Source organism: Protopterus annectens, chromosome 7.part1 (genome assembly GCF_019279795.1).
Source record: "Protopterus annectens isolate FY-2018-M chromosome 7.part1, PAN1.0, whole genome shotgun sequence".
Lineage (NCBI taxonomy): Eukaryota > Metazoa > Chordata > Ceratodontiformes > Protopteridae > Protopterus > Protopterus annectens.
This window is the reverse complement of record NC_056740.1, coordinates 508,573,877-508,587,579: the sequence shown is the minus strand read 5'-3', so window position 1 is coordinate 508,587,579 and position 13,703 is coordinate 508,573,877. Positions and strand designations below refer to the sequence as shown.

Below are 13,703 nucleotides of genomic sequence, written 5' to 3'. Positions count from 1 at the left end.
TAAAGAATCCAGATTCATATCCCAGAAGCTCCCCTCACTCTGGAATAAAATCCCAATCCATGTTAGGCAGTGCCCCTCAATGACCCTCTTCAAGAGAAATCTTGACAAGTGGATGGGAGATTGTAGGTTTACCCCTGGGATATCTTCTGTGACCTACTACACAGAAGCACAGTCAACTAATCTAAAAGGGTGGCGAAAGCCAAACACACTCTAGCTAGGCTTATAAATGCCCTAGGGCAGATAGTCTAGTATCAACCTATGAACCTATGTATCAATAGACTCTGATCCCACTATCAACATGATCAGGATATAATCAGATAGGGTAAGCCATCACCTATGAAGCGGCTATTACACATGGGCAGCAGTCTCTTACATCTTAAACACCTACTGTAGATGTTACAGTGGAGTTAAAGATGATATGCAACCTGTTTCATTACCAGTACTGTGCACTACCTTATATACAGTATGTGCAAGTGGCTGTAAGGTTGGCAATGAGAGGTTAGGCTACACAAACTTGGTAGTTCAAACAGTATGTCTCTACTCTCAATATCCACTATATGTAGGTGTGCACATAGCCATTTGGCCCAGCCCTGTAACAAGGGTCACTACACATTTGCATAACATGTACACATGCACAGCTGTTATTGCTTGCAAATGATACTCAAGAGGTCCAGCCCTGTAACAAGGGTCACTACACATTTGTATAACATGTACACATTCACAGCTGTTATTACTTGCAAAAGATACTAGAGAGGTCCAGCCCTGTAACAAGGGTCATTACACATTTGCATAACATGTACACATGCACAGCTGTTATTGCTTGCAAACGATACTAGAGAGGTTGATATTACATGTGTTATGTACATGGATAGTTACCTAGCTCTTCCAATTATCTTTGCTATCATGCTGCTAAACTATCAGATGAATACAAGTGATATGTATCATGTTATTGAGTATTGTAATTGCCAATAGACATAATTACTGTTTGCATAACATAACAGAACCGCTATGTAGAATGGAATACAGATCTGCCTAAAATACTGTACATTACACAGTTATTGGCACAATATCCCACAATGCACACCATATTTGCATAGTAAGCTCACCTTTGACATGTTCATCTTACTTATACACCCATACATATGTCGACTGTTACAATATATAGACATATACTATCCCCTGTTATAGCACATACTTGTTGGACCAGTCCTGACACTGACAGTGGCTGGAAGTGAATTGGTGAGTTCCAAGCCCATATCATCCCTTGTGCTGTATGCATAGTTTGCGTTGTGACCTACAGCAGTACACACATAGAATACTACAAGCATTACTACTGCTCAACAATACATCACTACAAGATAGCTATTTCCACTAAATGCATTGATTACACTGTAATTCTTACAGAACAGGTACTACATACACAGACATGCTACATGTTATACATACTTTCTTAGAAATTGGAGGTGCTATTGACTAGAATAATACTCGTTTTCGGTTCGCCTTTCAGTGTTTTGTACTGTCCTATAGGTAGATACAGTTGGTTTGAATGTGTGACAAGGCAACCTTTTATAGTTACAGATCAGTAACGTGCTATCCTGATAACCAATTGGTGTTCCTAAGTAGCTAATTACATGCACATCAGCTGCACTGCTACTGCCTTAGCCAATACCATGGCAACAGTGGAGTATAATTGAGAACTCCACTTGGGTGTTGTCCCTTTGCCTTACTTGTGAGGAAGACAGCCTGGAAGTGTTGTTTGGAATCTATTGCAACAGTTGTATGGAAATGAACAGTAATATACTGTGTGTAATGCCTAGAGGATTTGGTCTAAATGTGAGTACTGCTGTTATATTTCTGAACATTGCTATTTGTGCAGGGTTTGTCTGTACCTAATACTTCTGCATATGTTTCAGTCTGGCTAGGTTGTTTGACCAGATCAATGCTGCATAGCTATGCATATAATGTTAGGGGGTTTACAGTGTGGTTACCAGACATATTTAGTTTGGTGTTACTGTGTATCATACTGTGCTGATAATCAGTACTCGGTAACACTTCCTGGTGTACGAACCATTCAACCCTCTGGAACGGGATTAGTTCATACAAACCCTGTTACATCAGCAGCTGTTCAATTGTATAACAGTAACTATTTCACATAGGGCCATGTTAGTGTGTCTGTGTCCATTTATGTTAAGGTTTCAGCAGATGTTGTACAGTAGTTGAATAACTGGTTATGGTATAACAGTATGTATTGATGTAATTATTTTGGTTGTGGGGTAGATGTTGATGGGTGTACATAGCACATGCAGGTGTGTAGGAACCCCTTTTATACAACGTCTATATGTGTGTGGGTGTTCTTTCCCTATGTGAACACTTATCCCTTAGTGGACTAATACTATGGTAATTGCAGGCTGATTCATTAAGGCACTGTTAAATGCTTCCTGTATAGCATGCAGGTACTGGTACTATTAGTCCTTGAATCCTTTTGGCAATACATCAGAATGTAATAAAGTTTTGCAAAATGAAAGCTGTTTCTATATTTCTGTCATGGATATTTGCAGTCATTGCAGTTGTGTTGGTGACTGTGTCCATAGAACATATTTGTAATAGTTTATTGGCATATACTCTTCATATGTTATGTTCATATTGTTTGGGGGGGGGGCGGAATGTGTGATTGCTATGGTCCATGTTATACACAGATATGAACACTTCAGATGTTGTCTACACACATGTATGTATGTGTGTGTTTATATCTATATATATATATATATATATATATGTATATATATATATATGTAATAATATATATATATATATATATATATATATATATATATATATATATATATATATATATATATATATATATATATATATATATATATATATATATATATATATATATATATATATATATATGTCAAATGGGGTTATAGCTCAGTGGTAAAGCATTTGACTGCAGATCAAGAGGTCCCTGGTTCAAATCTGGGTGCCCCCTGAAAGGGCGGCTTTTATTTTTTTGCCTCCACCGACCCTGGAAATTACCGGCCCATTAGCTTGACAAGCCTTATCTGCAAAGCCATGGAGAGGATCATAATGGACCTCATAAATAAAGACATAGGGAATTTGCAGACTTTGGATCCATCCCAGTTTGGCTTTGTCAAAGGCAGATCATGCCTTCTAAACTTGGTTGACTTTTTCGAAACAGTCACCAAAGCCATTGATGAGGGAAAGGCAGTCCATACAGCCTACCTCGATCTGGCGAAGGCCTTTGATACAATACCCCACTCGGGTATCATTGAAAAACTCATCAGCTTAAATGTTAACCCATACATCACAAGATGGGTTGCAAACTGGCTGAGTGACAGAACCCACAGGGTCAGAGTTGCTGGCGCCATGTCAGACTCAAAGCCTGTCACAAGTGGTGTACCACAGGGCTCAGTCCTGGGCCACTCTTGTTTGGCATCTACTTTTCCGAAGTACAAGCAAACACAGGAGGGTTATGGCTGACAAAGTTTGCAGATGACTGCAAACTGGGCGCCATAGTAGAAAACACATCTGACACAGATATCCTTCAGAAGGGTCTCACAGAAACGGATAACTGGTGCCAGAGCCATGGCCTAAAGTTAAATGCCAAAAAATGCATAGTCATACCCTTCGGGAAAAACAAGGTTACCCCTAGCTACCAAATAGGTGGCAATCCACTGAGTACAGAAGAAGTTATCAGGGACCTGGGGACCCAGGTTGATAGTAGTCTGTCATTCGACACCCATGTAGCTAAAGTAGTTAGGAAGACCTTCTACATTGCCCACCTTATCATGAAGGGATTCTCAGTATATATCGACATGTCTCTATGTATCTCTCTCACTCTCTCTCTATATATATATATATATATATATATATATATATATATATATATATATATATATATATATATATATATATATTATATATATCTATCTATAGTTATATATCTATATATCTATATATGAGCATACACCTTTCATTGGGCACATGGCGGGTTGTCCTATTTCAGCACATTCCTCCCTTTTGTGTTTTAACCTGTCTGCATACACAACTGGTATAGATACATCCCAAGTAGCTTAGTGTTAGGTTACTCTGAGGATGGAGTACATGGTTGCAGGTTCTAATCCTGGAAGGTGTTATTATTTTACCTCTCAGAGTAGGCACTGGTAGGGAAAATGTGAATAACGCACAATTAAGCGGTTGTAAGCAGGTTTGCCCGTGGTCTGCATGACGTCAAGCAAAGGTTAAACATGTGAAGCACTTCTCAGATTACCATGTTTCAGTGCCACTTACTGTCACACAAACCCGTTTAAACCCGCTTACAACTGCTTAAGAGTGCTTTATTCCACCTGCATGCAGCAGCCGTTATTCTGGCCCTCAAAATAACTTAACAGCCCTTGCACCCAGGACCATAAACACCACAGTCACTGACTTTACCACTAAGGCATCTGAGATATGTACAAATGTTAAGGTGTTTAGAATATACATTTTACTACAGGCATTCCTCACTACTGAAAACAAATGTGACAGTCAGTTGGTGTACATATGTCTGATACATCTTAATGTTCATATGTTTGTGAAATTAGGTGTTGCAATGTAAGATGACAGGGTGTATTATGAATGAGAAAGGTTCTTATTTTGTGTCCTTTGTATATTGTCCCCATACTCCATGTATAACCCTCCAGTTCACTTATTGAACATCCGACCCAGGCCATACTTGATTCATGATTTCATTACCCATCATTCCTCTGCCACCCCAGTCTTCAGATACACAACAACCATCCCTTCTATGGTGAATTAGGTTAATATTAATAGTTATAATGCCAGAGCTGCACGTGTTTTGTGTACACTCCAATTCCTTTGGAGTGCTTCTGTGTCATGAAGTGTGTTCATAGACATTTATATATATATATATATATATATATATATATATATATATATAGAGAGAGAGAGAGAGAGCTATTGATGTAACTGTATATATATATATATATATATATATATATATATATATATATATGTGTATATATGTGTGTGTGTGTGTGCGCAGACATCACTGACGTATATAGATATATATATATATGTATATATATATATATATATATATATATATATATATATATATATATATATATTAATTTGTAACAGTAATACATATGTAGACTGGAATGTGTTGGTTCACAAACTACAGTACATTACAATGTACTGTACATATGTACACAAAGTGACTGTCCCATTTGTGATCATTACAGTGGAATGCATATGGTATAGTCTCAACACCGTGAAACTTGTATACACCTCAGATGGCTTATTGGTAAGTCCCATGACTATAGTGTGCATGGTCCAGGGTTCAACAACTATGATGCTTTACAAATGTATTTTACTCCAGAATAAGGCTCATTTAAGCATTTGTAAGCATGTTTAAAAGTGCTTGTGTGACATTATAGCAGCGGTTAAACACAGTTAAACAAACTTTGTAACGTATAACCTGTGCGTGCAAACACGGCCACATCTGTTAACTACTCAGGATATGTACATGTCAGTGAAGTAACATCTCACTATGTGCTGACATAACATTACATTCTCTGTTGACTTTACTCTCCAGCACACATGGGTTTATATGAGTGTTTCGAATGTTTATTATACAGATGATTACTACCTAAATATGCAATGTGTGGTTAAGGTATACTTTTGAACATGGTAAACATCCCTGCCTTTATTGGGATTGGGACCTCGAATACACAGATACTATGCAGATGCTGTAACTATTACACTATTGACATTAATGTTGCTTCCACCTATTTCCTATTTAGATGATTTCTATGTGTAAGCTAGGCCACGCAAAGGGCGGAGGCCCCCAAACCCACTGAGCTTTACTTACTCTTGAAATAACATAGAACAAATGTACTGTGAGACAATACATTACATTCCTAACTACATTAGGCATAGCCCCTCACTGACACATTTGAAGGGAAACCTTGTGTGAATGGGTAACAGAATATACACCCCTGGGATCATGTGTCCCAGAACCATACAGCCAGGGGGTGGGAGAGCCTGTCCAGTTTGATAGCTGTGAGACCTGTTGGGGGAATTGAATGGTGTTGAATTGTCACATTAACATGCCCTCTTTAGATCACTAAGTGCTCCTATCACCCTCTACAACCCCAGTCTTCAACAGCTTCCAGCAACTCTGCCTGGAATTGCTTCATTGGCTATGCTTGACAGAGGCTCAGTTACTTCATCAATGGTGCGGAGAAAGCCAACACACTGTAGCTATGCTTCTAATTGCCCTTGGGTGGATAGGTAGCAGGCTATCTGTGAACCTCTAAAGTGCAAGCCATCACAGCCATAATATGTGAATAAACAGATTTTCAGATCACAATATACAGTGATAAATCACCATGTAGTCAAGAAACAGTTAAGTACAGCAAGAACATACAGAACACTGATACTTAGTCACTTCAAAAGCCTATCTTGGAAGCTAAAAAATTTGTATAAGTTTAAGGCTTTCTATTGCTTAACAGTAGGTTACCTACAGGATGAGATGAAAAACAAGCACAGATGGGAAACATGCATGCAACAATACCATACCGACCTATGTGTCAGCCTTAGGCTTTGGAATACTGGCCAAGGCTATTGGTGCCCCCATGGTGCTTTATTTAGGAGAGTCTCAAAGGTGAATACCAGCTCTGTAAACAGCACAATAGCAGAATCACTGAGGGTTATGCTACTCAACACCAGGGGCTGTGATCACAACATGCATGCACTCACAGCACTCCTCAGGATGGACAGCATCAACATCTGTGCAGTAACTGAGATCTGTCTTAAGGCTCCTGAGAGCACACCAGCACTACCAAACTACAACCCATACCACACATTTCAACCACAGAACATGGACTGACACAGACATGGAGGGGTTGTATCCATATTCATCAGGGATACCTACACCTCCAGGTTAGTGGGGCAGCATGATACCTCTGAGATTATCCATGTGCAGCTAACATTAGCCACAACTGCAATGTAAACTGTGGCCTGCTATGGATCACCCTCTATGACCCAGGACCACCACTCAACCTACCTGGAGACAGTGGAGAACCTGACAGTCCTAACGCATGCCCTGGCATTGGTCGATGTCAACTACCATACCATTAACTGGGAAACTTACTCCAGTACTCCCTTCCAGGCCCAGCGCTTCCTGGAATTTATCCCATCATATGCCTTGTATCAGGTGGTAACCTCCCCAATGAGGGGTGGAAACATACTAGAAGTGGTCTTCACCAACATGGACAACAGGTGCACCACAGCAGAGGTTATCCAGTTACTGGTTAGATCTGACCATGAACTATTCACTGTTTCCACACCCAAGCATCTCCCTCACCCATGGATATTACAGTGTATACCTTTTCTACAGCTAAATTTACACTACTAATGACAGGAGTGGGGGATTTTGCATCCCCCACGCTAAGGGGAAACACTGCTCAAGATACAGACAGATTTACAAATGCAGTCTATAAGCACCTACATAGATGTATGGATCATGGCATCACTGGTAAACCAAAACTCACTCCTCCTAGACAAGAACACCAGTCTGGTGGACCTCTGCAATAAACAGGCTATACCAGAGAAGTAGGACAATGTTCCAGACAAACAGCAAATCCCACGAAGGGCAGACATCCGTGACCACTATTAGTATGATACGTAGGTCCCTCATGTCATCATCCAAGGCTAACATCAGCAGGAGAATATGCAAGGATTCGAAAGATAACCACAAAGCCTTCTTTGGCTATGTCAAGGATCTAAGTGGTGACATACAGATTTGCACTGTGCTGGTGAAATATATCACAAAATATGCTGACCCTACTGATATCACCAACATCCTTGCAGATATATTCAGTGCATACTTTACCCCCTAAAGAGCCCACAACACTACCAGAAAGGTACAGTATCCCACACATCAGAGACACACAGATGGAAATGGCCTTCTCTAACAGCATAACACAGCATCAATGGAAGCAGATGCTGTCCCAGAATGCATCTTGCAAACTGTACAAGACAACTTGACCCCCCACCTAATTAAGCTTTCCAACCTCAGCCTCTCCACAGGCTACATGCCCATACAATGGTGCATGGCAACGTTATTCCACTCCATCAAGGTGGATCACAACTGACCATGGTAACTACCACCCCATAAGCCTGACTAGCCTGGTCTGCAATGGTATGGATCACATCCTCATGGCACTCATTAACAAAGACATTGGTAACCTCCGAACACGTGACCCAACCCAGGTCAGCTTGGTTGAGTGCAGTTCATGCCTACTGAACCTGTTTGACATCTTACATACAGTCACCAAGACGTTAGATGATGGGGGAGGTGGTTCACACATACTACCTGGACCTCGCCAAGGCTTTTGACACCATGCCCCACTAGGGTATTATTGATAAACACACCAGCCTGTACATCCATCCATACATCACAGGTTGGGTTGCCAATGGGCTTACACACAAAACCCACATGGTACGACTAGTGGTCTCCAGGTCCAACTCTTGACCAGTCACGACTGGTGTCCCACAGGACTCACTACTGGGAGCCCTACTATTTGGCGTATACTTCTCAGAGGTACAGGCAAACACAGGTGGACTATGGCAGACCATGCTTGGCAATGACTGCAAACTGGGAGCCATGACTGATAGTCCATATGACACAGGCATCCCTCAAGGGGCCTCACAGAGACCGTCACAGGGTGTCAATGTCATGGCCTCCAGCCAAGTGCCACTAACTGCATGGTCATTCCATTGTGGAATATTAAGCACCCACATATTAACACATAAGTGGCAGCCACTTTAATACAGACGAGGTAATGGGGTATCTGGGGACTAAGGTAGATAGTGATCTCCCCTTTGACAATCATATCTCCACAGTAGTTAGGACATCCTTCTCTGTAGGCCATCTGATTACTAAAGGGTTCCCATCTAGACATACTGGGGTTATAGTGCCCCTTTACTCATCACTCATCAATCCCATCATAGGGTATAATAACGCATTTGGGATGTACCTCAGAAGAGACTTCCAACAGCTGGGAGGTCCACTAATGTACCTCACCAAGGGAAATACTGGCCTCCAACATTCGGCCTATGCAGCCAGACTGAATAAACTCCTGCTTTACTCAGTGGCATCTTGTTTACCCAGAGATGATCTCTGCTGGCCAACACAGCCATGTTGAACTCAGGCTTAATGGATATGCTCCACCAATGGGAATCCATGTCACAGTGAGCCACACACTGTAGTGAGTTGAACCTTGCTCCAACAATAACCAGAAGATGCTGGAGGGATGGATTCCTATTACAGACACTTCCCATACTTTAGAACAACATCCATAACTACATTATACAGAGCCCCTCACTAACACTCTGCAAGAGAAACCTTGAAGAGTGGATGGGAAACAGTAGATGCACCCCAGAGATCACGCCATTGGCCCTGTTCCACAGAGGGACAGTTAATGAATCAATGAGGTGGCAAAAGCTGACACATTTTGACTGGGCTTATGAATGGCCTCTGGCAGTTGACCAAGTACCTACCTATGAATCTATACATACAGTATCAGCACATGCTGATAGCTTAATTTACTGTTCAGGTGTTGACTTTCCTTGTGCCAATGGCAGCTGTGTGTGCAATAGTAGAGGGCTGCCTATGTTGGATCCACACAGCAGACTGCCTATACATGATAATTTACAGGTAGACTTGTGTATGTGCCATCCATTTTTACTGTATGTGCAGGTGGAGAAAGGTGTCAGTCCCTAGGTGCCTACACTATCAGTGTGTGTGCTATACATACCCTCTTTGCCAATGCATGGGCATACTGGCAATGCCTTCGTCTGCCTACTGGGGCTGGCTCAGGGTGTTTGTGGTCTGAGTACCTCTGTGCTTGTGGGGCCCTTGGCAATGGTGGTGGGCTGTGAGGGCCTTCACCATTCTGTCCCTGCTGCAGCTGTTTCCGCAGGACCATATTGTGTAGCATGGCACATACTATGAAGATGTGGGCACATGTGCCTGGAGAGTACTGCAAGGTCCACCAGATATGTCCAAGCAAAGGAGCCATGATTTCAGCATCCCAAACACATGCTCTATGATGATTTTGGTTTGTGCATGTGCCTCATTATGGCTTTCCTGCATGGGTGTGTGTGCATTTCTGATGGGAGTCATCATCCATGGTTCAAGTGCATAGCCAGCATCCCCCACCAGGTGGCCATTTGGGATGTTCCCCCTGGGAAATAACTGATAAAGCTGTGAGGCATGCCAGATGTGGGAGTCGTGATAGCTTCCTGGTCTGCCAGCACACACATCCATGATAATGCCCTGGGCATTGCACATGACCTGGCAGTTGATGGAGGGGTATCCCTTGCGGTTAATGTAGTGCCTTCCCTTCTCACTGGGTGGTGACTTGATGTGTATGTGTGTGCAGTCTATTGCACCCAGTACCTCCGGGTATTCTGCCACATGATGGAAGAGACGCATATTGCTGGCCAACTCCTCCTGCGTTCGGGGGAATTATGTGTGCTCATTGGCATGTGGTAACATGGCATCCAGGAACCGGTGTAGTACCCTGGATGCTGATGCCTGTGAGATCCCCATGATATCCCCAGTTGGTCTTTGAAAGGTACCCTGTAGCTAGTATTCTCAGGCTTATACATACCTTCATATCCACTGGGATGGGTTCCCCTCTGTTTGTTCTGGCTCTGAGGTGTGGCTGGCATAGCTCCACAAGTTGCTGTAGGATGTCCCTGTCCACCCTTTAATGCTCTACTATCTCCAGATCATGTAGCCCCTGGCAGGTTACCCTGGTTTGAATACTCTCCTCCTCCTCTGGTGCCTGAGGTGGTTGTGTGCATCATCCTCCATACCACCTTCAGTATCCAACACATGCTGATGGATCAAATCTATGGCAGCCTCTAACATGTACATACTAAAAGTTCCCCATCTCTATACACCACTGGTGTAGAGTGTATGGGAATACACAAATGTGTGTGAGGTGCTTTCACACTTCATACTATTGTGCTATGGATGCTGCTGATGTCAGTGGGTGTGTATGAGCTATTCCAGCTGCAGCGTGTCTTAATTATGGGTTTTGCAATGAGTACTGCAAGTGTGGGGCCTTTACTGTGGAGATATGCTTGCCTGCCTTGATTAATCTGTTGCCCTTTAATTCAATTTTAAACCTGGATCCCCTCCCATTATCAGGCATGCATCCACCTGCTGTCTTTCTTGTTTTGTACTTTCCCTACCCAGTAATGGCAAAATGTGTCTTGTAGCTGATATACTGCAAATTGGCTTTGTTCTGCTTTGACACTTTACTGTTTTCTTTGCAGTACAGCCCCTCCCCTTTCCTGTTCTGCAAGTAGCTGCTTGCAGCCTTGTTAGCTGTTGTCAATGGCCCACTGTAGGGTCTTAGGTGTTAATTAGTCATTTGTACTCCAATTTCACTGCTGCAGCATTTCCTTATTTCTTTCCTATATCCTTCCTGTTTCAGCTGCAGTGCGCGCTGCACAAACCCGTTTACCGGGTTTACATGCGTTTTCATCTCCATTCACATGCATACTCGGTTACCTTGTGTACTCTCAGCTAAGCATAGCTATGACCAGTTCAACACACCCCTATCCTGCAGCTTTGCCTAGCTAGGGGCAAACCGGTTTAGCAATGCTCCAATGTGCTTACAGCAATGGCGACACACCCCTCTTTTGATGTCATCTTTATCTCAAGTGCACACCTCGGTGTTATAACGCTGCACTGTGAGGTGCATCCTTACACCAGCAGAGAATCTGTGATTCTCTATTACTCCTCTCATTTGCATGACATTGCCTATTAATTCCTAGCTACCGCACATAACACTTTCACAGCTCCTTAGCAACCCTTGCGCCATAGTATGGTGTAGCATGCCTGCCACTGACTTTTATGGGGAAATCGTGATATGTGTTACTTTGCAGTTTTATTCTATATTTTTATATTTTCCTTGTGATCCCCTTTGCGCACCACTGCCCTGCGCTTCCACGTCATGATAGTGCGACTATATATATTAAATGTTAATTTTATATTTTTACATTTTTTTATGCCAATGGCTATATATTTAGCCATTGGAATATATTAACAATATAATACATGTGTTTGGTCGGCTGTCATGGCTCCGATTTTATGTTTGCAAAAATGTAAACCGTTTTCTATGGTTTACATTTCTGCATGCTTACACTATGCCTGCACCACTTCCTGGATCGCTACATACCTTCATTTGCATGCTACACTGCTGCACATGGGGTAATTAGCATACAGGGCCTGGGAGTTGTGTGGGCGTAGCGTATGCAGGTAGTGCACGTGGGAGCAGCTCGTACCTGGATCGCTCGACGGCCATATTTGGTGTTAGAATGCCGATGCTACGCCTGCACCTGGCGCACGCTTTACGAATCCTGGGGAGTATTTCAACATGGAACATGAATAGAAACACATTTCAATATTTGTTGAACAATAGGACATATGTCCCTACAGTAAGTTTGGTGTAAACATACCTATTGATTTGTGTGTTTAGATTATTGTTGCAGATATGGTGGGGGGAGTGAGAGCTGTCAATTAACTTATATATCCTTGCAATACTCACAACTTTAATGATCATTGCTCTAATCATTACTTTACAGGTATTATTACAATACCCTATGGCTTTGGTTTGGGCAGTGGTGTGTTTGTACAGTGTATACTTCAACTGTCTTATAGCTAAATTCTACATCTCTTACCTGGTAGGCCTGTGGAGGGAATGTTTGTTAACACTACCTGACTGTTTCTAAACATAGTTTCCAAATCAATATTATGCACATACCTCTCAATCTCTTATTGCACACACTCTGGACAAAGCTTGATAACATGGGGGTACAAATAGGGACATATTTTGAATATTGCTCTCATAAACTTGGACAGTTGATAGATTAACAGGATTTGTTTTCATATACATTTTCTGAAGGTTTTGAGGTCTGAAAATAAAATGTGTGTCATTATTTAGTGAATACAATTCTGAGATCATCCTACTGATTTGCCAGGGCGACAGAGGAACAGGCGGAAAATATGAGCCAATTATCTGGGCATTCTGCAAACATCTGTACAGTTGAGAGGTATGATTATGCATACAGCTTACTACCACTCCCAGGATTTAAACCATAGCTCTGTCTGATAAAAATACAATGATTTATTTATTTATTTTACATTTGTTTACCAGGAGAGTCCGACTGGGCATAAAACCCTTTTTCAGCACAGGCCCGGGGAGAAAAGCTCCATTGTTAGTAAACTATTTTGTTAGTAGAAAGAAAACTGTATAATACAATAAAGAAAACAATAGTAACAGGCATTCATAACGGTAGAAAAACTAGAACAGAATAAATTGGTCAATTGGGAGACAAGACCAATAATCTTGTATAACAAAGCTTCTAGAAGACAGTTCTTACAGTAGTCACAGGTAGTAACACTGTATACAATGAGTGCAATTATGATACTTAGTCTTATATACAGGTAGCATAGCAAACTGAAGTCTTAAAATCTGGCAGATATTAACAGTGAGAAAGAAAATAAACAACATAAAGTAGCCATATGACTTAAACTCAATGCTCATTACATACACAATTAAAATTTTAAAATCAGCTAGTTCCATAGT

At 41.7% G+C, this 13,703-nt stretch overlaps 1 protein-coding gene and 1 non-coding gene across 2 annotated transcripts in view; one reads left to right on the top strand and one right to left on the bottom strand.

Moving 5' to 3' along the window:
* The window catches only part of LOC122807607, a 1,864,409-nt gene that overhangs the window by 251,148 nt on the left and 1,599,558 nt on the right, over window positions 1-13,703 (bottom strand). The window lies entirely within an intron of this gene.
* TRNAC-GCA lies at window positions 2,924-2,995 on the top strand. Its single transcript has one exon. It is a non-coding gene; the product is annotated as a tRNA-Cys (tRNA).